Raw genomic sequence first — 23,727 nt, 5'->3', positions numbered from 1 at the left:
GTGCACAGGACGAGGAATGAGAGGATTCACAGAAGAATCAAGGTCACATAAGAAGTTCGAAGATTGCTCTTCAAGGTGGGGCACATCGTCCATGCAACCAACAGCCGTTGAGTGAGAAGGGTTCTCAGGTGGCGACCACGAACCGGTAGACGCGACGTGGGTAGGCCCCCCACTAGGTGCGTAGCTGGTTGCGAGTTGGGGAGGTCTATTCTTTGCAGTGAGTGTCTATCGGCTGATATGATGATGACGATGAATTGTTGATATCAGCTAAACTGTCAATATTTTAATATCATAATACAATTATTCGGAATAACAATGAATTAAATAAGGGCAACGATACATTTGCTACTTATTGAAAAATTCTTGCTTAACTACTTGTTTGGTCAGGAAAGTGGACATTTGTTACTACACTGCTAGAGTACTAAAGGAATTTAAATGCGAGTAATGTCAATTAAAGCGGCAGGACGTGAATATATTGAATAATCAATGATGCCGGTAAGGAATTACAATAACATGAGAGAGGAGTGTGAAAAAGAAATCCTGTTTTCATTGATAATTCAACGGGCAACATCTAATACATCAACATCTTTTGCATGAAATTTCAAATTTAAATTAAAATTGTAAAATTCGTTATACAAGTTACCATGGACTACACCTCTTTTTGACGTGAAATATGCCAGACCGGAGAAGAACAGAAGAAAACTCCACGGGATATACTTTTTTAATAATATTAATAAAAACTTATTTACTTTGATAGAGTCAGTAAGCGAACACATAATTTCCAAGGCATATTTTCTTCTACGAAGTCATTTATTGTACTTGCTTACTCGATGAAATCGAGGCATTAGGTACAAATTTGTTTTTGCTTGGTATTTACATTATGTGTGTCACAATTTTTAGAAAAAAATTGGTAATGTTTTGTGAACATACAATACATCTTATACAAACTTATAAATATTTAAGAGAAATATTAAAAAATAAATAAATGACAGTTACTACTCGATAAGTGTATGAAAATACGCATTCGTTGAGTAGCAACTGTCATTTATTAATATTTCTCTTAAATATTTATAAGCTTGTATGCGATGTATATGCTCCCTAGATAATTTAAAATGACTTTGGTAAATTGGTAACGACAAAATATTTGTCACATGCAATCTTCAAAGCTAATAAAGCAATACAATTTTGCTTGTAAGTCCGACAAATAAGGTTAAAAAATATGGTCTAAATGGTAAAAATTAAAATAGCTTTCTTAAACCTTATACATTTTAAATTTGTTGACGGTTTAGTAAACGATGCCAACTAAATGCCAATTTAAATTTCTATATCGAACATTTATTAGAGAATACGGCTTTATTACAATAGAGATAGAAATACGCGCGGTTCGCAAACTGAGGTCAAAGTTCGCTTGCACTATCAAGAACGTTTCAACCGACGCGGCCATTGTACGTGGGCTTTCTCCGTGACCGCACCGCACGCTGCGTTCTACTATTGATGTGTAAATGAAATCGATCGAAATCACCACCATCCTACGCCATTAGCGGTAAATAATATAAAATAGTTGAAGACAATTTTATCAATTTATCTTTGAACGTATGATATAATTATTTAATTATGAATATTACATTACTATTTACTGCTTTGAGGAAATCATAATTGGTGTAATTACTGGAATAATAACTTACACCAAAACACTATGCGCCACATCTCTTATTGTCAACTGTCAAATAAAAAAACCGCAGAAGTTTTTATGCAATTAAAAAAATCCTTTAACATCAGTATTTTTATAAAATAATAATAAAAATTTCGTAACACTAGCGCAAATAACATACATATATATACAGGGAAAAAATGTCGTAAAATGTTTAAGGTACACTTTCAACTTATTTGGGCGTACACCATCAAATCAGTATGTATCTTTACCGTTGCCATAAGAAAAGATCTGTGGCTTCGATATCCAACTGTGCCCTCTCGTATTTCACAGGAAACGATAACCGTCCATCATATCAGACAGAAGCTTTGTTGGAATTTCTTCCGCCACTTCTTATCCAAGCGCTAACGTTGTCCAAAGTGGTAGTATCAGGTTATAACAACCGAGCAGGTCGAGATACAACCCTCTCAGGTTTACAGCGCTACTGAGTTGTAATGATAAATGGCTATTAAGTGACAGCTTAAGCCGGGGAATGCAGCGTCCGCTTGATCGATTTAAGAGAGAACGTAGCAGCTCCGGCGGAGGCTTCCGAGGGAGACCTCAAACTTTGCTGCCTTTAAAAGAGGTTAAGGCTGGAGAGTAATCTGTGTCCTGTATCCACGAATCCGCGGGCCAAGTACTTTTTTATAGTACATTTAAAAACTAAAAAAGTTCTGTATCCAAACAGTGACCATATTAAAAGGCCGAAAACACGCATATACTTCACTGAATATAATATAAAAATATACTCGTATTATATTTGTAATGTGTATTTTATATGTTAAAATAGTATATAGTTATTTTATAATATATATACACTTTGTATTAAAAGTAATCTTTTATATGTCTGTTGGGATCCTAATGCCCGGGTAAAATTGACCACAGTCCTCGCGTGATTCTCGAGACAAATATGTAATGTCTGTATGTAATAAAAATATATGTAATTTAGGTTAAGTTTACGTTGAGTTTCAAACAACGACAATAAATATAAAATAAGAGAAGACAAGAGTTAATACTATATATACGTTAATTTCAAACACCTATCGATTGATGGCAATCCGTGTTATTTTCCATATTAAACAAGTTCATCCAATTGTTGTCTTGAAGAACGTTTTTTGATAAGACTTACTGTACTTCGTATTACGTGTTATTTCTTTTTGTGTCCTTTTAATGTACAATAGAGAGTACATTATTAAGAAAGGGAATAAAATAAAAAAAAAACATATCAAGTATAGTGTAGCAATACACCGTATTACTCCGCACTCGTTCACCTCTTAATTACAGCGTTGTATGCAAACGCTGAATGAACCACTCCGTTAAACAGACCGTTACTCCCATAGTTTCACAATTGAACGTTCTGCTATTAGATTCGATTGGCTGGCGGGTCGCAAATGTCGGTGGTGCTAACGCTTTCGCTGCGTGCCCATTATGGCGTATTGCCCAACTGAAATCGATTTGCATAAATACGTTTGTCAGGTGAATACATTATTGTTTATTCTCGCTATTGTAATATGAATAATATAAGCACAACTCAACAGGACAACTAACTGTTAGTAGAATACTCAGGGCCAATAGGGGGCAAAAGGAAAAAAATAAAATTTGGCGCCATTTCAAACCAGAATATTCAAATTCAATTTGATTAAAAAAAAATATTTTGTTTTTGTATCGATGCCTCTCAAATTCTGACGCCTTGGCCAGTCGACCGGCTAGCCCGCCATTTTGCCGAGATTGCTTTTATTTTATCGTATATGACATATACTTAATTACTATTAAATGACTAATACTACTTATGTGTAATATAAAAATAATAATTTATATTATATTATTTTATAGTCGTGTTTGAATCTAAAATTAGTTGATATTTCGGCGACAAATATTCAACAAATTCATTGTTGTTAACAAGAAACCATGACGAAGACGTCCTCTTGACTCTATTTATAACTATTTACAAATTATAATAGACGCTATTGTTCCCTAGGAAACAAATTTACCTAAATATCTAAAATTATATCTAAAAATTATTGGTTTAGGAAAAAGTGTTTTCGAAATTCTGATTGCTATATATGTTATGATTAAAATTAATTATTGCTTTATTACTATCTGTCCCTGCAGACTTGTTCTGCTATAAGTTATTGACTTTCGCTTACAAATAGAAAAAATAAATTAACGTAAAATATTTCATATTTCATAGTAACTTTATACGGAATGATTGGAAATAGTTGTAAAAGATTTTAAAAAAATTATTGACAAATGGGCTAAAGCTTATATATTAATTATTATGCTTATGTATAATATTTTTCTTGATATAATATAAATATTCCATAATCGAATGTACTGTGTAAGAATAGTTGCAGCGCAGCATTAGGTTAGTGATTTGTGGTTGTTCAAAACAGTCCGTTACCCTCGATCACGACGGCACAGACACGCCTTGTGCCTTCCGGCTTTTGTAGGTGTTTCCTTTGTACTCGCGATATATCTGAAAGATAGTTAAAAACTCGATATGTCAGTTTCGTGCATTCGTAATAGTGTTAGCGTTTTTTTTTTTGGGTTCTTCGAACAAAGTCAACATTATTCTTTTGGTTTGGCCGTTATTTCTTAAATTACATTTAATTAATGGTCTCAGTTCACCTTCTTTGAAAATTTTAGATCTTATATATATTTATAAGCAGTCATGTCATAGGCAATTTGAGTAGTTTCTAAAATGTGATATGAGAACTCTTTTCATACGCAGTTACATATTTTACTAAAAAATTAACAAAAATGTGTTCAATTTTTCTCGTATATTTATAACGAAGTCCTTGTTAATTTTCTTGTTTGAAGGTTGCCGCGTTGTTTATTGTCCGCGTCACCATTTCGGCAAACACACCGCACGGTTAAGAAAACGTGCAAGCTTGTGCACTGAACTGCAAAGCTGTTGTTCGAGACAGCGGGCAAGTGCCCCTGAATTGAGATTTTTCTTGATCTATAGCTTAGACATGCTTACCATGAATCCTTCAAAAAGAAAGATTATCATTGAAGAAAAAACGACGCGGGTCCTCAAGAGGCAGGCGCAACGTAAGCGGTGGCGGTGCCGTGAAAATACGCTGTCGTTTATGTCAAGAAGCTCTCACAGTGATTTACATAACATTGATAACCTTGCCTATATACAGCAAACGATTACGTCTATACATGGCTACTTGATATTTTTCTTAAATATGACAATTCCGCATCAATATGTTAATCTAGTTTTCTTTACTATCTATCAATATAAGTAAGTTTTTCACAAAGTATGTTTTTTACATTTCACAAGGTATCATAAAATACCACGTTCAAACTTTTAAACCTTTAACGTTAACTAATATTTACAACAAGAAACATATTCATATATAAGTTTTTTTTATAGATTGACTACAATCGTAACTATATTCGTTAAGTAACATGTCGTGTTAGTGCACCGGTTTTGGTACCAAATTTGGTCTGCGGAAGATCGTCGAGTTGTGTAGGCGTGATACGTTTATCATACCGGCATCAATACCATAGTCTCACCATTAATGGTTATAACTTATTTTTTTATGAAAATATCATTTAAAAATCATAAAGATCACTGCAGTTTTTCGATTTTGTTATTTAATTTATGTGTTGGTTTTCTAAAATCACATTTGTTATGACGATTGTGTGGCAATATTTCTTGTTTCCTTTGAAATCGTGTACTTTCGCCGCGGATTATAAAGCGATGCTATCAACAAGGCATGAAATAAAGCTGTTGTAATTCATGCAATAAGATAAAGTGTAATATCACGTTAGCCATCTTCACGGTACACGGTATAGAACTAACTTATGTAGTTTGTACTACGTTAGTGTTTTGTTATTTAAATGAATAATAATAAATAATATTGCAAGACAATAAGCGAATACTTTATGATAGGATAATATGCGAATAGAAACAAAAACAAAATTTAAATATGAATTATTTTATTTTCCTTTAAATTTTAATTTTCCTTATTCCGTGTGTACTCGAAGTCTATGGTTTTTGAAGGCGACCTAAAATATATTTATTAAGGTTAACTATGACTTGAATAATATCACTGCTTCATAATAGCAAAGGAAATATAACTTACGATTAACTTTCCCATATACTTACTAATAATTACATTTTTAAACAAGTAAAAAGTATTACTGTAAATTATTTAATACGTTATGCATTCATTCTTCACTTTGACGTTGGTATTACTTACATTTCAGCAGAAGTGGTTTTTGCAGATTCCACGGGGGCGACAAGTTAAGGTAACAAAGCTCGATGGTTCCCTGGGGTGCTTTCGCTCAAGCCGCTACACAATACAATTTCTCCTGTAAGCTCAAGGGCCTCCAAAACGGGACTTTGGCTGGGATTGGCTCAATGGCTCCCGAGAGGGCCGAACCCTGACTTGCTATTACGTGGATAACATTAATGCCACTTCGGAAAGCGTTAGTCCTGGGAGAAGAAATGGAGGAAAAAACTCTAGCAACACTTCTGTTGCTAGAGTTTTTTCCTCTAGTTTTTTCTATCTAGAGTGATCGGGGGTTGGCAACCCCTGTGATAATAGAGAATTGAACGCATGGGGAACGTTGTGTACGATGCCTGTTCTAAGGACGTTGTTCGGAGACTCAAGCACGTCTTGGGCTCAAAACGGCGTGGTGGTGTGGTGAAAATCCCAATGTGCCAAATGTATTTTGTAGGAGGCAGCATAATACACTAGGTAGACGATGCACCTTCTTTAACTGTCATGCTACAAATCATAGATTCGATCCTAGCATTTAACTTAGTATTGTTTTACTTTTGCACATAATATATAAATTCAACGAAACTCTATATTTACGCATTTTAAAATTTAAAAAGATGTAGTTTTTTGTTTAGAACGCATTCCTTAACGACTATCGTTATTCATATATATTACCTCTACAAAATGATCACCTTGACTTTTAAAATATTCCAAATATTTATAAGTAAAGTTTTGCAGTTTTTTAAATTACGTATTCACAATTAATAATAGCGCTTCAAGTTGCGCCTACGCACTAATGTTATATTATTCCACAAATGTACGCCATTTGTTGTATTTTTGAACGGTTATAATTTTTATAAATGTAACTTAATTAAAAAATTGTTTCTTAAATAAAATACATAGATATACACGGTGTCCCAGAATTATGATAAACTGAGATATAATTTTTTAAATTGAACCTAAAAGTATTACATGTATTTAAAGTTTTTTTTCTGAATTGGGGTTGGCAAGTAAAATGCTTGAACCTAAAAAAAATTTTTTAAAATTTGATAAAAAGAGAGTTGGAACAGGGATAGAAACATAATGACTTCTTGTTAACTGAAAAAAGATATTGGTAGTGAAAGTGACCATATTATCACGGATCATCCACATTACATGTTCTAAATTTGAAGTACAGTATCTGTGGTACTAGAGAGCACTTTTAATTTCAAGTCTCGTTATTAAAATATCGTGACTGTAACGATTTAAAAAAAAATTGTACAGCTATCAATTGGCCAGTTAGAAAACTGGAGCATTAAATTGCGACTCGCTGGTTACATTCTTGTATTAGTTCGAATTTATAAACTACAATTTGTGTTCATTAATGCAGTTTACGCTGCGCTGTGGTCGTGGAAACGTGAGTTTTTAATACGGCATAGCCCGGTGCCCGACTACGCTATAGCTTTGTGTCACGTTCACGAAAAGAACATGGACTTTTTTAACCCAATATTTTAATATATCATGCTGGCCAGATGTTGATGTGTGGGTTAGAGTTTTCGAAATTTAAACTACTGTAACTAACTCTATTTAAAAAAAATCTTTTAAAAAATACGCTTCTATTTAACAAAGTTAGAATAGTTGACTTAAGTCTCTCCGTGTTATTAGAAAGAGGACTGGTAAGTTTAACTGGCAGCGGATGCCACACCAGCCAAAGCACAGATGGCCGCTATGGCCTTAAGATTCTAGACTGCAGACCATGAACCGGCAAGCGCAACGTAGAAGTCCACACATAAGGTCATAATGCGACCTCATTAACGCCGTCAGAAGACACTGAATGCAGGCCGCTTCCTTCCGATTCTATTGTAAGACATATCCAACAGCGTCCTTTGCCTAAAATGAAAATTATGATGACAACGATAATATTCTGAACTACACTAATACTTTTTTTCACTTATATCTGTAATAGGTAAAATGAATTATATAATATGGCTGCATAATTCAAAAAGTAGGACTTAAAAACTTATTTACATTATACCATTGTTCGAAGTTCATTTATTTTTTTTAAACATCTGGATGTACATTGTTGCCTTATGAACATTTACAGATATCGCGGGCTTATAGAGGCAGAGCACGGGAGGCACTAAACTTAAAAGTCTTTTACGCTTAAAAGCTCCTTCGGGAACCTGAACTCCGACTGTTGCACAGCATGCAATATTACCCTGTATGGGAGGCCGCCTAAACCCATGAAGAGGCGAAGGTCGGTTATCGATTTGGTCGGCTAATGCGAGGTTAACATTACAACCACTTCCGAAAAAATTAGCTCTGTAAGCTCTGAAGAAGTGGCGAAAAAATTGTCTTCATTATGATCCCGCGTAGCGTCAGTTTACGTCTAATAATACTTGTAAACCGTTTCTCTACGCCGCCCTTGCCTTACATCAACCGGTGAATTCCCTGCCCTGCTAAACCGCCGTTACCGAACTTAGTTACCAACAGTTGAGATTTTAATCTAGTCATACTTCAATAATTAAATTCAGCAACGCTGTGTTTCGCCAGAAATATTTGATAAAGGACGATACATCTTTTTAGCGTACCAACTAGAAAGTAATAGTAATTGTTCACTAATGTTACATAATGTCTATATAGATCTCCTAACTCGTCGTCGTCGTTTCAACCCATAGACGCCTACTGCAAGATCTAGGCCTCCCCTGAAGATATATTGGAGAATGTACATTGCCATGCTTAGCAGGCAGGTTAGCAATCGCACTGTGGTATTATGGAACGCAGAGGACGCTGTTGCCCATTCTCTGGAAACTTATTTGTCAGTAGTGGCAATCCTACATATTTAATGCACAAAGTGTCAATTAAATAAGAGTGTATCCCTGGACCTACATCATACCAAGATCGGAAATCTCAGTCCTTACAGCTGAGTTATCACTGGTACTATTATGTACTACTATGTAAAGTGTATTATGTGTACTAAGTAAGGCTTGCCGTTGTTGCACGTATAATAAACATCTTTTAAGAGAAGCAGAACTTATATCCTTGAAGAGGATAGTGTCTAGTTAAAGTAAACAAAGAGTATTCACTAAAATATTGAGCTTATATTATTTTTATTGTCAGCCAATAGACGCCCATTGCAAAGAGGGTAAGATATATTAATATTTTGTATATAATAAAACTGGATGAAAGGATGTGTGAAAGATTTGATTGAGATATTTGAAAACGATGACTATGAAATACAAAGCGTTAGCTTCAATATAACATTGCGTACAGCAACTTGTGTGAAAATATTTAAGATCTGAGCTGGCAACAAACCGGTTTTATTTACAGCATAAGATGTACGATATCAAACGAAGATTTAGTCTTTAGCAATAGAAACGTTATAAATTTACGAGTCTCTTGAACGGAACTTGGCATTGCTTGTGGCGTAATATTTTTGGTTAGTTGAACTTTAATTGGCATTAAATCGACACTATTACACACAAAATATTATATAGGCTCTTTTCAATTGAATTGAAAAATAAACACATTTTGTGTCTTTCTATTCATTCGTTTATTCATATTTATATTAATAATATTTACTACTTGTGTATGTTACAAGAAGAGCTCAATTTAATAGAAACTATAATCAGATTAAGCTCTTAAATTATAGCAACCTTCAACTTAAAGCTACGAAGTTTCCGAACGAGTCTGAGAAGAGTCCACGACAAACTCAGGAGCGTTTTATTTGTAGTCACTTTCTCAGTACTCTTAATGAAGTAGAAGAGCAATTCATTTTCATGCTTTATAATCATTTAAAAATTTCCACACTGTAATATTTTGTTTTATAAACTTCTTAAATTTGTTAAATATCTAAGAGACGCGGGAGTGTACAATACCGTACACAGCTGCCCACATAAGAGAACGGTATAACAAGCTTATATTTTAAATGCATCTAAAAGAAACATTACTATGTTCTGAGGTGAATAAAGCTGCCCACAGTCAGTATTTTTTTTTCATAGATTATTACTATTTTTACGTTAGCATTCACAGCTTCACCGTTCTTAAGATACAAAGAGCCGTAAACTTTTAGCCTGGATTTCTTTACATTTATCATCATTTCAACCGTACGTCTACTGCTGATCGTAGGCGTCTCTTATAGTTTTACAATAAGAGCAGTAGGGCGCGTCCTGCATCTACCGTCTTCCAAAGAGTTCCCTCTTCTTCCCCAGGTCTCTAGCTGTGTGCTTCATTGGTAAGACCACAGTTGCTCAACGAGCCAAGGACAGGGAAATATTAAAACTAATGTACATATGTTACATTACTATATATTTATTTGTTTTTTTTAATTTAAGAAAATAATTTCAAAAAATAATTTAGTTTATGTTTCTGAAATATATCTGTATGGTTACTTCATTTGGCTCAGGCCGTTTCACTATTTATTCACCAGATTCAGAAGCCGCCAAGTTCAAGGTTGTCAAGGGCATATGAGCATTCCAATACGAAGCTACCTAATAGGCTTCCTTGGCTTGATTTCGGTGGAAGTTGATGCTGTTGATTACTATAGCTTTTATAGCGGTAGGGTCTGTGAACTTAAACTTCAGAAGGTTGAACCACGGCCTGATCGATTCATCATCATCATATTACCTTATAGACGCCGAATACAAGTCATAAGCCTACCCCAAAGATCGTCCCAATGACTGATCTAGCGCTCCCCCTATTCAGCGACTTCATGCAACCATGAATATGTCGTCGCCCCACCTAGTATTGGGACCTATCCACGCTGCGTTTACTGACGCCGATCGATTGCAAAACTTACATTATTGTTGCTTATAAAATAACTGGGCATAATAAGACATTCCAATTATGAAAAACACGATCCTTGGCAACACTGTTTTGTTACGCACGGGTCATATCACTCAAAATCAGTTCAACGCAATGGTCGGCTAGTAACTTGTTCCTATAAAAAAATATTTTGTTTCAAGTATACCTGAGCAATGTTTCGTTATCTTAAGCTCTATGGAACTAGCTCCGGACCGGCATAACGACCATTATATTAATTTTAGTCACGTAATACGCGATGAGAAAAAGGGGATGTGAGAATATTGTTTCGTGTGATACACCCTATTTATTCTATTACCATAAACCTGTTTTGTTGTGTTATTTAATATACAATTGTTAAAAAAAGATAAAAGGTTTATAGAAGTGAATATACATAACGTTTACTGTCAATTAATGTGTAGTATATTATACCTTATTCAAAATTAAAATGGTTTAAGAAACTATAAGTAATGTTTTGATAAAAAAATCTGTTTTTAAAATTCGGATTAGTACATTTTTAAATTGATTATTTTCGTTGCCTACAAGTTATTGGCCTGTCGCATTTCCAATAGTTTCAATAGTCTTTAAATGAGATAATTGGAAGTTGGTGTAAAAGCATTAAAGCTTTTTGTTATCAAATAAGCTATATATTTACCCCTTTAAAGTATTTCATCTAAAACTAGTTGAACCAAGATATTAAACTCTTACATATAATATAACTAAATAACGTTATATTTTGTAATAAAAAGAATTCAAATCTATAATCTAATTGCAAAAAAAGCCGAGTTATTACTAAAACTAATTGAGATTCTGCAATCTTGGTAAAGGTGAAGATACGCATAAAATGGTTCTTCGAACATGTACGTTCAATGCAAATTTTCGGAATTGCAGAGTTATTTCGAGTAACCAAATGTAGCTATTCACGACCAGAGTCTATTGAAACATTTTTTTTAATTAACAAGGCGTCAAGTTATCAGACGGCGCAGTACGGTTAAAAATTGGACCCCGGTCGCGACCACCGGTACAGCTTCTCATGTTGCGGCAAAGTTTCGCAGAAAAATTAACGTGATATTTATAAAATTAGCTCAGGTGGCGAAGCGCTTGTTGTTAGGTCCGTCCAACTTAATGAACTTGTCGGTATAAATTGTTGTGAAAGCAGGCTCGCGGACAAAAGGTTCGATTACATTTTATTATTTTTAATTCGGTCTTTTAATATCGTTCAACTAAAACTTATTCTAAAGATATTGGTAACCTTATACTTGTATTTAAGTATGAATTAATTTTAATTAATATTTCACAACATGGGTATACTTTGTATTCTCTGCCGTTTATTTATTCATTTAGATACATTGTAGACGCTAATACATATACTACAAAATATAGTTGACTAATACGCTAACAAACATAAGATGGTGTATCTCTTACTCAGGGCCTCATTGGAAAGTTCAAGCTATGCTCGGGATTTTTTCTATGAGATCGATAAAGAAATGTATAGATCATAGATAAACAAAAGTAACCGGAAGAGCTAACAGATTAGTAATAAAGAAGCATTTGGCAGTAGGCACTTAACTGATCGTCCCAGAGGCCTTAAGGTTGTGGAGGGGAGACCACAAACTGTCGAGCATAGCGTAGGATGTCCACATGACTGTTTTTTTTTATATGGACACCGCTATTGGGAGCCTCTCGTACCCCCTACCTAGTTTGGGACAGGGACTTTATTTACACATAATTTTTTACACATAGTTTTATCTTTATTCGTCACTCACTTTCATACTTCTCAATTTCTTTTATTCTTTCCTTTTATACTTCACAATATGTTGCAATTTTTGTTCTTTCATTCCTTCTGATATGACTGTTGGAAAACTCTACATACATGCTACTTCCAACCCATCTTATTGAAGTTCTAGGAACCAGCAGTAAATGTCCAAGATTTATGTTATTGTTAGAACAGACTTCTTACAAAGATAGAAGTGCGTCCAATACTTAAGTTAATTTTATGAATAAAATAGGTAGAGAATACTATGAATAAACTTAGAAGTAGTATTGGATTATGAATTTATTATTACAATAATTGTAAAAGACACAAATAAAGCAGTATAATGATAACCAAAAAATAAATAATATACATATGTATTAATTATATAATAACCAAAATAAAAATTAATTAATTACAATTTCTACTTCTATTTAAAATTATTGTTAAATTTGTAATGTATGAAAAACCTCGTTTAAATCATTTAAAGTTTCCATTTGACAACTTCAAGTTGTCAATGTGATTTTGTCGTTATGGACTTCAATGGCATCGTTTAAAAGATTTGGGGACCAAGTTCTGTATGGTGCCGTTTTGAAGGTTCCGGAGGATTTTAGTCATCCTTCTTGGCACAGATAAACAAGGTTGAGCGAGCAAATTCAATCAATAGAGCTTTTGATCAATTTGTGAAAATAATGACAAGTTGTGTATTTGGCCTCGATCCCCTAAAAAAATTAATAGTGTAAAAGGTAATTTTAGACATTACTTTTAACTGTTATTGTATTACAAAACTTAATACATATTAATAAATATAAAATGGCTTTAAAGAAAATTACAGTCTCATTTTAATATGCAGTCCATCGAACTTATACAAATGCCCTTTCTAAGTAATCTACAATTTTAAAAAAACCACAACAACCAATCCAGTCTTATGGCCGTTCTTAATTTCACGCTTCAAGTCTGTCGAAATGAATTACAAACTTTTATTTTAGAAATTCTGTACACTTGCATAATCCAATTTCTCTTTGAGCGATAACCCGTGTAAAACACTCATTATTTTTATTTCGTAATAGATATTGTCTCTGTTAGAGTTGTAACAGCGAAGTTATTAATGGTTTGAACAATTTTTATTTTTAATGAAAGTTCACTTTTTTGTAACGTTTACTATATTACTTTATAAGGGTAATTCATTATTGAATATGATTTTCTTTTATTAAAAGAACCGAGGTTAACCTATTTAATATAATTTTTGGAATTGTAAATAATATGAAGTTGAACATACATAGGGTCCAGTCGTAAAATACGTTTGCCTTGTAGGGGAATGGAGACCAGTGTGTTAAGAGGGGGGACGGGGAAGTCTAATAAAATATGACAATCACCGTTAAGATCTTTCAATATCGATTATAGATATATCAGAATATTGAAAAAACCATTGACCAATATAAAAATAAATCATATATTTATTTGTATTTAATGCAGATATCCGTTGATTTATTTACATATTGTTATCTATTATTGAACGGAGAATAATCTAATCCCGCAAAGTGAATCTTCATGAACTTTGCGTCAAAAGACATTGGATGCAGGCCGCATCGAAACGGTCCTTTTGGAGGTGTAATCTATGGAGGAAACCTCTATCAAACTGTGGACGTCTTACTGCTAATAAGGTGATGATGATCCTTCATTCTCGACGAGGGGAAAGAGGTCTAGCTAGACCTCTCTCCCCTCATATACACATGAAATATAACCTCTCAAAAGCTTTTGAGAGGTTATATTTCTAATGTGATCGCAGAATGTCGTGTGGCAACGAGGGAGCTTTAGTAAAGTGACATATTTTATTAACGGCTCTATGTACATTCAAACATCTGTAGGTTGATTCAAGCGCATTATTATTATCTACTAGTAAGAAAATATAGATAACTATATATTATAGATTTAAATCTCGCTTTGCTCTAGTGCTACTGAGACTGTTGTACCGCGCCTTAGCAATGCGCGCACGGGGGGGGGGGGGTATTGGCCTCATTTCATCGGTCTTGACGACGATTCTCTTGTTCGATTTTCCTCGGACCTTATATTGCCGAATTTTCAGAAGAGCCACAGCGGTTTCGGTAGCAACATAAATGGTATTGACTATTAGATTATAAAAAGCCGCTATGTTAACAAGTCGTGTTTTAATCTGGTAAGTAACCGATCGAGTTATGTTTCGATCCTCTTGATTGCTCTTGAATCTAGAATACCGAATGAATACTAAACGAGTATAGAATGAAAGTCAAGTCGTGGTCTCCCCTTGGTGACCAGCGTTTTAACAGCCGCTTAATAATTGAGGCATCAATCTATGAGTTTGGCGGCTAATATGTTAATACAGCTTGATTTAATTGAATTTAGTTAATTATAGACTTTATTGTCACTTTGCTAACACAATTTCCATGAAAAAAAAATTGCGGTAACATTATAATAAATTGATCGCAAATTTGTGCATCTAAGCTCCACATCAAAAACGCAAGATCTTTCGTATTGTGTAATGTTCCAAAACCTCTTTACAAGTAATGGAATCAGTTACAAAGATTCATGACTCAATCGGCTACGGTGAGTTGTATAATGAGTGAATGCTTCCGTTTTTGCGCAACAGACGCTTAAGGTAATGTTACCCCTACAGGTGATATACGCTCGTATTCCGATGACGACTATGATCATATCAATATATATGACAAGTGTATTAACAAATATTAAAGAGAAATAAATTTCTACATTGTGATTGGCAATGGGTGTAAAAGTTTTCATAATTAAAAGTTATGTAAATGAATACCTTATTTGACAGCAAAAATTATTTGAAGCTTTTGTTGATGATCCATTAATTTAGTTTTTTTTATTCGAATACGACAGCCCAATGACTTCTGGCAGTACAAACTTTGCAGGGACAGATAGTAAACAATAATTCATTTTAATATGTAGTGATCTGAATTTACAAAACATTTTTTTCTTACTATATCAGCATTATTTTATTTAATATTTCTGAAACCATTAATTTTAGCAATAGTTTCTACCATCAATTGACAGCAAAAGTACATTTACACACCCTTTAAAGCTTATACACCTATAACTAAACACCAAAAAAAAAAGTTAGATGATTCCGTTATATCGTCGAATGTCTAATGTTATACAAGCACTTCAACTGATCGGCATAGATTACATTTTTCTATATTAACAGCGAATTTTAGCGATATAAAGTACAACGAAATACAAATTAAACATTAACTTTAAATTTTAGAATACGTAGTACATACTTTACACTGTCATCTAGTCGTGAGACATTGATCTTAACCGCTGAGCGATAGTGACTCCTGACACATTTACTTTCACTATTTTCTATTTTCTTAGATTAATTTTACGTTTTTAATTTAATTATCGTAACTTTGATGAATGTTTTTACCTATTTGGTTTATTTTAACGACAAGTGTAGATGTTGTTATTATTACTAGATGTATTTAAACTTCGCTCTTACATTTTAAAAATATTCCATAAATAATTTTACGTTCGTCTTATCGTACCTCGCGTGACGGAAGAGCCAACGGACAAGGCGAGGAAATTTGAGCTCATCACAGGCGTTCATTCGATTCGTATTAACGCTTAAGTAATGTAACAAATAAAAGGGAGGTCGTTGCCCTATCCCAAGCAAGACACGAACGAAGCAAAACCACGTCTGGTCTTCATACAAAAGAAATAGTTAATATTAGAGCCCGCTTCTTCACGAGTGTCATTAGTACCGGCACAAAGCTCCAGAGTCATTCTACGCTCCTACTATTTGTCAGAGGCAAAAAGTGCCTTGTCCACAATAATTACGAGACCGGCTTTCGAGAGCGCTCATAATTCGTCATGTTCTGGTCGGCCGGTTCGTTTCTGAACGCTTCCATAATTTGACATTTCCCGCCTAAGAATCACGACGGAACGCGGGAAATTTTTTTGACTGGCTAAAATATTATATTTACCAAAAAAATGTTACTTATCAATAAATGTTTGAATTTATGTGCAGTACATCTAATCGCCTCTGTTAGGGACGATAAATATCACAAAAGAAAAAGGAGCTTATTTTTTATAGTTATAAAATTGTCTTAACTAACAGAGTTATGATTGTTTTAGTAAAATAATTTTTTCAACAGAAGCTTCTGGTTTTTAAAATACATATCTCTATTTATAAAGTACAAGATAAACTCGGGGTTGGAGTGATTAATGTTCATTTGTCATATGAAACAAATCAACGATAAAAAGTGACAAAAAAGCCCTCCGTCGTGCTGATCCATTCACACTACAGGTGTGTTAATGTTAAACAGACTTATCATGATTTGAAATTTTTATGCTATTATTTTATATTCCTCAGTTTTACATTGACAGTAGAACAAATCGGACGTTACAAAACTGATCGTACTTGAAAACGAGAGTTCAGTGACCGCGATAGAAACTTTATTAATAAATTGATTATTCTCTTCAATTTCCTCTTTGAGTGTTTTTATAGTTATAAACTATGAATGAAAATAATATGAAAACCATTATTGAATATCTGATAGAATATTTTTGTTTCTTTTCCTTAAATTGTTTTTCTTTCTGTTTACTTAACCACACTGATGGGAGAGATAGTTTCATACAAGTTTACATACACAATGGTACACTAAACTTATACCGCAATACAACGTAATGTAATCGATCCAGAAATATACAGCTTTAAATTATTTAACTTTAGGCTAAATTTAGCTTTAAGCATCTACTTACTAATAATGCTATGTAAAAATGGCGCTTTGTAAAAGTTTTGAAAAGTGTTGGAAAATAATATTCCTCTTAAATAAAAAGAAAGAAGTTATAATTTATAGGCCTATAAATAATTTGGCCGATGATGTTAGCGGACAGTGGCTATGTATAATTATTTAATTATTAACATAATTCGAAAGAAGTGTCCGCGATTAGCCATAAACCAAATTCTTGATTACTAGGTGTCAAACTAAAGACGGTAACGTAACACAATAAAGTATTTCGTGAATGAAATATTTATTCTCCGATTTTATTTTATAAATTATTATGTTTGCATGCATGTATGCATACATACACAAATTTGCATAAACTTTTCGAACCCGTTTTCATATTATTCGATTTCGTTTCTCAAATAAAGCATTTAACTGTACAACGCGGGGATTTCCCACTTTGTATTTCTGTACACTGAAATTTATGTTTTGTATGTACTTCAAGTATAGCGGGATTTCCCGATTTTATATTTTTGTACTGGTAATTTATTTGCTTTGCTATGTTTGTACTGTTTATAATCAAATTCGCTTACGTCTCTACACTGTGCCAAATGTGTTCATATAAAATTAAATATTTTCGATCTAACTCCCTTTAAAGTTGAAAACAAATCTGATACGGAGTCATAGAAATGCATTGTACGAACATTCTCATACAATGCGCTTTATAATAACGCGGAAGTTATACACCATGTTATAGGTTGATTATTATGAATGTTTATTATAACAATATTTAAACGTGTAAATAAGAAACTCATTTCTCAGCAAGAAACTTTAAAGCGTGTACGCGTATTTTTAATCACCTGTATAAATTAATCGCGCTGAAGGATGCAAAATATTATTATAGGGGTCCTGGTGTCTCGGGGTAAGTATAATCTTGCCGCGCTAATCAAATTGGCTCAGGATAATATTTCGAAAATACATATACATACTCGAAACATCTACTCAAGCAACATTAGACTGAACTTAGGATAAGTATAGGTTAAGTTTCTAATAAGTCTAGTCAGTAAAATAGAATTAAATATTGTCTCATTACATTAGTTTCTATAAATAAACAAGATAATTTTTTTTATTATTTTTTTGGAATGCAACAGGCTAATAACTTATGATAGTACAAAGCCTGCAGGGAATGATAGTAAACAATTTGATTTAAAAAAATAATATACTGATACGAAATTTGAAAACGCTGTTTCTTATTTACGTTATTAATTATTTCTGAAACCATTGATTTTTATGTGGTGTACCATACAGCAAATGAGTTATACGTTCATCAGTTAAAGTTTTTACGTCTAAAATTTTTCAACCTGTATAATCATAAGTGCTCTCTAAACATTTTTACACATAGTAACAACCTTGCTTGAAGATGTGATAAGTAAACAGCCCAATGTTCGACGTAAGTACTCAAAACCATGTTAGGTATTTTGCTTTATCTTATAAATAAAATCAATATTTATTACTAAATGAACTGATAAAGAATATATTTTTGTATAATTCTTACAATATCTAATTAAAATTTAAAATTTTTTTTATATCAATAAACGTGTTTTTTTAATACCACTTTCGTGAACTTTCATAAATAGTAAAAAAGATATTGGCAATTCTTTTGGAATAAAATCTGTTTAGAAATATGTATTGTTAAAATAGTTTTTTAACAGATTCTCTAAAAGCATGATAAATGAAAAATAATATTTATAAGTACATTAATACACAGAACTTAGAATGACAAAGCAATGAACTCTTAATTTTTGGATCCCTATAGATGATTGAATACATTACCGAGTATAATAAAAAGTTATTATTTCGAACAAAGAATAAAAGCAACCTGTAATATAAGATATAAAGCCTCACTTAGACATAATTTTCGTTAAGAAAATGAATATTATGATGGTGCATATTTGATATACATACGTCGATTTTCGAAAATCTGGTATGTGGACACATAAACATTAATATATTTAAAATGGAGTTGTAAGGTTAGCATCAGAAATAAAGAGAAACCTATTTTCCCTTTTCCTAGGCTTCATAAAGTTAGTAACTCTTTTGTAGTCAACTACCGTGGACCTGTTATTATTCTATATTCCGATGTAATGTTTCTTAATTACAAAAAATCAATAGGCTCATTTAAGATCAGGGCGCCTTATAGGAGAGTTCAATTTGATTCCAGTTTTGAGCAAATTGGACTCTTACGACAATTTTTAATTTTTAGTCCGCGGACACAATTTCAGAACAAAGCCTAAATGGGCAAGCAGCAAAACTTCAAACACATCAAATGCAATGGCAATTTCTCATGACGTACACAAACGGTAATTTTAAATGATGTGGATATGTGGATAATAAAGTGAATAAGGTAATATAAATAAATGTAAAGTTTATCGTGTTATTTAAATATTAACGGTAAATGAAAAACAATCAGGCATTTAATAAAATGTAGAGCGATGAGGGCACTAGTAACGGCGTGGGGTTGATAACACGCGCCAATCTGCGTAAAACGAAACGCGCCCGCATGGCGGCACGTGACAGATGCGGGTCCAATGTTCCCGCAATCTAAGCTTAATTGACAAATAAAAGTATAGTTATTACTAAAGTAGATTTTTCAATTTATCATCAAAGCTTGATCATACAACAACATTGTGGAACATAAAAGATCATTAATTAAGAGTGAACGTATTTAATAGTTGATTAAAGCGTGGTAACTCAATACTTCAAAAGATTTATTTTTGTTAAGATTTAGTTTTTTTTTCTAATAAGATAAGCGATGAATAATCAAATCCTGTTTATTTCCACAAAAATAGCCTACCCGTCATTTATTGTAATAAGCAGGGTTTTTGATTATAAGTGTAAAAGTTTAAATACATAATGATGAAAAACTGCAACATACTACCTAAACGCCATAAGTAGCAGTAAATGCATAGTGTTGTATATCTGCAACACAAGGTTTTTTAATAAATAAGTATTTAAATATTATATGTATATATATTTTTTTTAATTTTCCCTGCTCTGTAGCGTACTTACTTATCATTAAAAGATATATGTATATTTAAAATATTAATAAAAGTCATACATTTAAGGGATAAATGAGTGGAGTGAATATATCACCTGCCGATAAAACGTTTTAGACGAGTGATCACTCTGAAATATGTTACATCAAGTTATCATGTAATGCTTATAACTTCTCGCAGTACAGTCTGTAAGCACTAATCAAATTTAATTAAAAAAATATGTATCAATTACTGACTAAATTAGTATTAAGTTAAATTAATCTTTGCCTCGCAGTGGTAGGCTTCTATGCCGATAGACATGATGAAAAATTAATGAATTTATAATTTTTAAACCGCGTACCATACATTAGTTGGCTATGTATTCACCACTTTTAAACTTTTACATCTGTAAATAAACATTCTGTATAATATCCTATATAGAAATAGCTTTGAACATTTCGCAATAGTAAGATAATTTTTAAAATTTAGTTTTATTAGGTATATAAAAATACCATTGACTTTAATTTCTTTGTTACAGTTATACGTTATCTACAACATTAGATATATCAGAAGATTATTTTAATTTTCAATACAGTAACGTTAGTTCCTAAGAGAAACCATGGGTAATAAATAGCATTTAGTTTAATAGTTATTTTAAAGTTATTTTATGATTCTTAATAACGCTAATATTAACTTAAGTATCGTAAGTGAGGAAGCAGTTTTATTTGTAGCCGTCGAGATTTCTACATAACTTTTACGGTTAATTGGCCATTTGACTAATTATTCTCACTTAAATACATATTTTATTGCTTGTCGATAAAGCTTTAAGTAATTACTTAATATTTTAATAGATTTTGTGTTACTCCCGCTTAATATTTTCTCGCTCTCAGCCACATTAGTGAGGTTATAATCGCTCAACTGGTCATGGAGGGGGCTACGAAATCGAATTAGAAATGAGGAGATCCGTAGACGAACGAGAACCGAGAGAGAAGTAACCGACATAGCGGATTGGCAGGTTATAGTGGCAGTAGGCATGCCACATAGCCCACAGAGCTGACTGCCGTGGCATTAAGGTCCTGAAGTCGAGACACCGGTACCACAAACCGGTAAGCACAACGTAGTACGTAAGTCTGTGTATAATGTTGTTAAGATCGTCGGAAGATGCTAGATGCAAGCCGCTCCTTACCAACCTTATAATAAATCTATGAGAGAAGCCTGTATCCGGTGACACCAGTTCTCTGGCTAAAATAATGAAAATGATTATAGTGCCGTGCAATATAATTTTTTTTTATTAACTGTAGATTAAGAAACACGGAAAACGTTTATAAGGTGTACTAGACTTTACGTCTGTTCTATTTGTCGATTTAAAAAGACGTCATGTACGTCCATGATAAATATCATTATTTCAATATTATTACAAATAAGTAAATCATGGGCTTAGTGTACTAAATATGATGTTTGTGAATTTTAGAAATTCTTTTTTTATATTCAATACTATTTCGCTTTAAGCGTCAACTGTCAATTGTAATTGATGAATATTTAATAAGTATTTAACTATAATAATAGTAAGTCATCAATACATTATTTCAATATGTTGACAAAACTTATGTATTTACATTTAAATTAAAATAAGCTGTAGCAAACATAAGAAATTAACACCAAGGCTCTAATTCTATATACATTCAAATATTTCACACCTGTATTGTGGAGTTGTGACTAGCATATTTCATGTTAACCGTGTACCATTGCGTTGCCAGGCGACGGGAAGTACCGACAACGCGATCGCTTACCTTTGTAACATAACTAGTTTTTTATTTATATTCCTAATACCAAAATAGATTTTTCTAAAGTTAAGAACTCATAGTGAAATCAATATGACATCTCTCAAAATAAATACACCACTGTTAAAATTTACCTTAACACTTAATGCTTAATGCATAATAATGAAAAACTGCAACATCCCACTCAAGGGGCATTAGCAGTAAATGTATAGTGTTGTATATCTGCGGCCTAAGGTTTTTTTAAATAAAAGTAAAAAAAAATATTATATATATTTACTCCAGTCATATTTATATTTCAGTATTTACTACAACACGATCCTACCATATTTATAGTCGATAAATGTACGAGTAAGACATGAATATATCGCTATAACATGTATATCTAATATAGCAGCATTTTGTTCTTTAAGAAGTGCGTGATTTTTTTTTACTACTAACATGCTTACTCTGCCCTTGAATTCAGAAATTTCAATAATCATTAACTATTTAACAACCAACAAACGAAATGTGTGCTGGTTTGTCATTTATATGAAATTATGTAATTATTGAACGAACTACGAAATAATATGAATATAGTTGATTTATAATAATCGTAACAATTACAACATTCTCACTTTTTATTGGTTGGTAAAAATGGCAGATTAACTTTTTTACTTTTCAGTTTTTGGCGGGAATATTAGTAACCTTAAATATTTTGTCAATGATATTATAAAATTAATTTTTGAGCGACAGTTTATATAATTTAAAATTAAAAAAGAGTTAAACCGCCTAGCTCACGGACATTCTTATTGAGTATTAGATTTATGGTCGGTGTGAGGCCGGCCATGAATGGTCGAATTGCAGTTCGGGTACAAGTCGAAATAGAGTAAGATGGACGATGGTGTCTGCACGTGGAACGTGGTACGCGGAGGGCCGCCTCAAACCGGTTTGTAGTAACCGACATAGGGCACTAGTTGTCTTTATTCAGCCTTCGGAGATTGAGCCGGTATTTTATCGATATATTTTAAAGATAGTTAAGTTCTTATACGAATCACATTTTCTTAGCTGATATTAACATTTTAGGACATTATGGAATTATATTCAGTCAAGTACAAATTTGAAATCGTTACATTTCTTTTCTTGTGCCCATTTTAATAATGGACAATTTAGGTCGATCATTTGTTCTATTTTTATCAGTTTCGTTCATTTACATATATTTTGTTCTTTGCAGAATCATGAATTTCAAATCTTTTTAATAAAATTATACACTTCAATTAAACGTATCTACATGCACACATATATTATTCGTTTTAGATTTTGTGAGGTAAAAAAAAATTAATAAAAAATATTTGTAAAATCGTTGTAATTAGTAAAGAAGAATTTAGGTCATTAAAAGGTTACATTTAAATAGATTATACTCAATAAGTAATTTATTCAAAATTATCAATCCAAAAAATTTGAAGTATGAGGTACGTTTAATACTCTAAGAGGTATACATTTGAATAATGAATATTTCGTACGAAATAAGTTTTCTAACATGGAAAAATAAAATTATACATTTAAAGCCGTATTACTTATGGTGTCTTTTGGAGTATCTGTATGTATTATTATAAGATCTCAACACACTTTTATCTCATTGCTGTAAAATGGCATAAATATTGTGTATGTTGTACAAATCTTGAATAAGCAGGTGCATCGGAATTTTAAATAAATGTTATAAAGTTTAATTGCATTATTTCAGTGCA

This window comes from Battus philenor, unplaced genomic scaffold (assembly GCF_028537555.1).
Source record: "Battus philenor isolate CCGP_79_NKW_IND1 unplaced genomic scaffold, ilBatPhil1.0.hap1 SCAF_5, whole genome shotgun sequence".
Taxonomy (NCBI): domain Eukaryota; kingdom Metazoa; phylum Arthropoda; class Insecta; order Lepidoptera; family Papilionidae; genus Battus; species Battus philenor.
The sequence above is the reverse complement of the archived record's forward strand: the minus strand, read 5'-3'. Positions refer to the sequence as shown.